The following is a 5,494-nucleotide window of genomic DNA, read 5'->3' as shown; positions in this document are numbered from 1 at the left end:
GACACACAGCAAGACCTGAGTGAGACCAGGCCTTACACGCGGCGGAGCAGTTCGTCCTCACGGCAGTCCTGTATCACGCCATTTATGGACTGAGAAGCTGAAATGCAGAGCGGCTGACAACCAGACCAAGGCCACACGCGAGCCGGAGCAGAGCGGGGATTCGAACTTCTTCAGTCTACCTCCAGAGCATGTGCTCACGTCTCTAGGCACCGCTCTGAACAATGCTCATTTATGACGGAAACGGATCTTGTTTTTGGTAAGAGTCAAATATCGCTCGAAAGACAATAGATAGATGATTGATTCATACATACGTGTATAAGTACAGAGAGATAGACGATAGATAGATAGATAGATAGATAGATAGATAGATAGATAGATAGATAGATAAATGCACATCAGTCTGCCGAACGGAGAAAGGTATAAATGCAGATACCATAATTTGGTTAAACCCAGCTGCCATAGGACATGTGGAAACCGGTTGCCTTGTGAGTGTCATCGACCGGGTATACAAAGGCAGTTAGAGGTTCCAGCACTGGACTCAGATATTTCCTATCAGAACTCTTCTCAAAATACTGCCAAATACTCGTCCTGTCCAGTGGCAAGATGCTCTCTGCACTTCGAGGCAGCCCGTGCTGGCTTTGGACACCTCTGACTGAGAAAGCCTGTCTCCCTTGGGTCCTCCAAGGAGACTGCTCCCTAAAGAAACCCTCATTTGGGGCACGCCAGTCCAGTTTTGTTTGTTGAAACGCGGGATCATTGGTCGATGTCTTGTTCCAGGTGGCCTGCCCAGAAGAGGCCACACGCCGAGGCCTCTACTCCCTCCCTTCGAAGCCAGATTGTGGAAAGCGCGGGTGTGCGTTCCCGATGGCCTTCTGTGGCTCGAGGTCAGTGGTTTGGCAGCCCCTGGCTATTGCGTCTCGGGAGCGCCTTGGTCCCCGGTCCCCATTCTACCTCTCCTGCGTCTCTCATTTCGCTTAGGGCGTCCTCTTGGTGAGCATTCGTCAGCAGCTGTCGCAGTCACTGGTCTGGTCCTACACTTCATTTTTTAGTCTGTTAAGTTTAATGCCCCCCATGTTTGGTGAAGTAGAGGGAACAGTTTCTCCTTGTAGCTGAAATGGCGGTTTTAATCTTCTCTCGGAGAGTCTATCAGATACACACAGCTCATATTTATTCCCTGCATGCGGTGGGTGCCCGGGTCAGCCGCGGGGCTTAGATAAATTGGGAGGACTCTCAAGGCACAGAAGCGCTTCCTAACCATTGACTTCCTGAGTGTCGTCTGTGCCAGGATGCCCCCAGCTCCCTCGGTCCATACTGAGAATCACGAAGAAATCAAAATGTCATCCTTGACTCTCCTTTCTTTGCCTCCCCTCCGCCCCCACAGTCCATCCATCATCAAGTCCTATTGGTTTGTCACTAAAATATATTTCAAATCTACGCATGCGCCTCCAGCTGCACGGCCAGCTCTTCCCAAGACTCCTGCAGGCAGCTCCCGAACCGGTCCCGGCCCCACTCTCTCTCCTCTCCAATCCGGTCCACAAGTCACAGCCGGGGAGCTCTCTGAGTTACAAACTGTCCTGTGATTCCTCCTCTGCAGAAGCTCATCAGTGGTCCCCCGCGCCCTCAGAACGAAGTCCAAGCTTCTTACCACCATCACCGAGGCCGTGTGACCTGGCCCTGCAATGACCGTCCTGTTACCACGAGCCTTCGTGCATCATGGTCCAGCCGTGCTCTCTGTTAGGATTCTCCCAGAAGCAGACCTGGAGACGAGGATTTGGGTTCAATCGGATAATTTGAGATGATCTCAGGAAGCCATGTAAGGAATTGGGAGCTTAGTAAGTACCTTAATAAGCACATTGCCTCCCTGGGCAATCGGGACTCAGCTCTGCTGGGGACTCTCCCTGTGCGCTTGCCTTGTTTTCTCAACACGAACTGAGGGAGCTAGGGTGTTTATCCGCCGTGTCCCAGCCCTCGCTGCTGAGCACCATTCTGGGGACATGACTCCCAGTGCTCAGAGTGCCCCCCGCGACTGGGGAATGCTCTTCGTCAGGAAGACGCAGGAAGCCATCGTGTCTCCGGGAGAGAATGAGGAGACACGGTTGGAAGGTCATCGGCATCTCCTCCTCCAGGACTACTCAGCGTGTGGTCCCTGGACCGACTCCCGTCCACGAAGTGCCACCAGTGTGGGATGAGGCGAGGGGCCTGGGCATGAACGTCCATCGGCTACGTCGCTAAGCGTGCTGTCTGGCCCCGCCGCACGGCTTTCTCAGTGAGGGAAGCAGTGCATTACCGTCCACCCTGGCTCTCGCTCCAGAGCCTGGCGAAGCCCGGCGGAGTCGTACAGTGCACTATGAACCGCCCTGTGTGTTATCCTCTGTCTGTTGCTAGGACACATTGGGCTCATTCCTGCCACATGATCTCTGCCTTTGCTGTTCCCACGGCCTGAACTTGGTTGGCGCTGGTTCTTCCCAACCTTCATATAGTTTACAAGGTCCAACCTCAGGGGGGCCTCCCTGATGCCTTATGTAAAACGCCCACCGACCCGTTATCCATTGTCACGGCACACTATTTATTTTCTTCAAGGCGATAATCACAATCTACTTAGTCTACGTCTTTATCGGTTGACACATCATCCCTCTCCCTACTCGAATATACGTTTCATGAGGGCAGGAAACTGGCCTGTTTCCTTCGCTATCACATCACCAGCCCCACGCAGAGCATCGAAGTTCAGTAAACACTGAATAGATGGATGAATGAATGAATGAATGCACGGCCAACATCCATTCCAACTTCCTGACAGGATGTCCTCCTCCGGTCAGAAAGTGCTTGGAGCCCACAGGCCCTCTCTTTGGTGTCCAGCAGGGATACAACCCCTCAGGGGCCTTCTTTAGATTTTTATCAAGGAAGTAGTAATGAGAAATGGGTTGACGTTACAGCAGGCACTATTTAAGTTAGCTGTAAGAAAAGACAACTATTTAATAAATTTAAATAGTCAAACGTTATTATAGGAGATTGTGGAATCTTATATCCTGGAGTTCTACTAAAAATAGAGACGCTCCTGGGACATCGGTATGCAAGTGGCGGGAGGACAGAAAAGATGGCATTTTGCATCCATCCAAGGGCATAGTTGGATACAAAAAACTAGCTATCTGCTCCAACGACTGGCATCGGAGGGAGGACAGCTGGGCTGGCTATTCTCCAAGAGGGCAAAAGCACCGACCGTTATTTTTTTCTTTTTTTTTTTTTTTTTGCCTTGATTTTTTAAAATGGAAAATGCTATTAGAAATCAAGACCTGAAAACTAATGGTGCCCATTTAGGACTAGGGCATTGAGAAGTCAGACTAGAAAATATATACAAATATCTATTTATCTCTCTCTCTGTATATACATACAGAGAGACATATATATATTCATACACATATATGCCTGTATATGCATACATGTACATATATACATGCATATACACATAGGCTTATTTAGAAATCATGAGTTCTTATATATATTTTCAGTTCCAGTGAATCCCCTTAGTGCTTGTTCTTACCTTCCTCCACTTAATATATGTACATTCTTTCTTATCATAGTGTGAATCCTGACTTTGCACATCAACATATTTTCTCATTTGCTCAATCCTATAAGACTCTAAAATTGTTTTAGAATTGATTAGCTCATACCCTAGAAAAACAAACCAAAAAAAAAAAAAAAATAGGATAGAAAGGCAAGATATTTGTGCAAGTATTCAGAGCCCAAAGTGGCATCACAGTGGGACCAGAGGCCTTTCGAGCTCCGAAGCCAGGTTCGAATCTTGGCTCTACCCCCTCATTAGTTTCCCATCTTTTCTCTCTCTGCTTATTCTCTTTGTCTGTGCAATCTGCTGATATCTATTTGCCAGGTATCTGAATCAACTCGAGTCATACCTACTCCAACAGTGAGGATCAGAGAAAAGGTGTCAGTGGCTAAAAGTGAGCCTGACACACAGTGGGCTTTCAGGAAACAGTCACGCTTCCTGTCAGTTCACTGGAATTGGTTCTTCACGTTTACGTGAGTTCACATGGGATAATCGCTTCACAGCCCAGACGCACCGCAACGAGGTTGCAATCAAAGGAACAGCACGGCGCATGCGCGCGGAACCCCCCAATCCCCGGCTACCGTTTGGTTCAGAAGTCAACATCCATCTTCGCTTTATGCCCGATGCAGAAATGCCTCAAGTTTATTTGCCAACCAGATGCTAATGTGCATTCTAAAGGAAATTATCCTCACCAGGATCCGACTGTGGTTGTAAAATGTTTAAAAAAAGACAAATCACTTAGCGAAAAAAACAATTATTTTTGCTTTTAAATAAAGACACGCCGGATAGTGGAGTTCATAAAATGAGTCGGTCAGATCTGTGCTTTGCCGGCTTCAACACATCACTAAAATTGAAGGTCTGCCTGTCTCCACCTATCTGAGACGGAACGGAGGCTCCCAGTTCTTGGAAAGGAGACCACAAATGATCGATTACATCTTAGTCCACGAGGTCAAAGGTTAAACGTATTATTGCTCACCACAGGCCAACCCTAACCTCACGATTAATGCCATGAGCAAAAAAAGGAAAAATATGGTTAGGCCTGAGAAGGTACCAGCTTGAGACGCCAGCACTGCGAAAGGGGAACGACGGCCCCTACTGGTCGGAGCTGGAACAACGGGATGCTGAAGGGCTGGATTGTCTCACGCAGCATCGGAACTGCGTTTGTGTTTGCAAAATAGAGACTAAATGAGAGGCCCTGTTTGGGCCCTGGGCGTGAAGCCCCACGCCGGACACAGATAGGCCTCTCCTGCCTCGACTCTGTCTCGTCTGCCAAGGCTGGGCTGGGGGTGGGTTTGGGGAGCGCGGCCCGCATCTCCACCTGGGTGCTTCTCTGGTCCAGCGGAAACAGAAGTTGACACTCTCCCCGTGGTTAATTCAAAATCTAAACGTGAAACCCTTCTGGTGAGCCTGTGACATTCGAGGCTCCGAGTGGGCAGCCCCCCCCCATCGCCCCTAATGGCTGGCTTGAGGTGGATTCCTTCGTTCTTCCCAGCAGAGTACACGGAGCTTCCCCTTCCCTGAACAGCAGCGCGCGCCGCGAAGACATTCTGCCTCTATAAATACGCTTTTCTAAATGTTAAAGGGTTGGAGCAATTTCTGAAGGTCTCTGCCCGCAAGGAGCCCTCAGATGATATTTAATGGAACTACGCTTTTTCTTTTCTTTCTTTTTCTTTTTTTTTTTTTTTAGAAGTGAGGAAACTAAAATGTAAGAAGTGGAAACACTTCTTGGTTTTGTGTCAAAATATAGGCTTCTGATAAAATAACGGAAGGGAATTTTCTGTTACTAAACAGGAAAATGAACATAAACTGCTCAACCAAGGAGAACAAATGTAAGCTTCTTAGAGGAGAGGGGGAGGAAATATGATCTTTTAAATTCCATATCCAAACTCCTAACAACGGTCGAAGGCTTCTTCGCTGATAAAAAAAATAATA

This window comes from Pteropus alecto, unplaced genomic scaffold (genome assembly GCF_000325575.1).
Source record: "Pteropus alecto unplaced genomic scaffold, ASM32557v1 scaffold123, whole genome shotgun sequence".
NCBI classification, from domain to species: Eukaryota; Metazoa; Chordata; class Mammalia; order Chiroptera; family Pteropodidae; genus Pteropus; species Pteropus alecto.
This window is presented reverse-complemented; position numbering follows the sequence as displayed.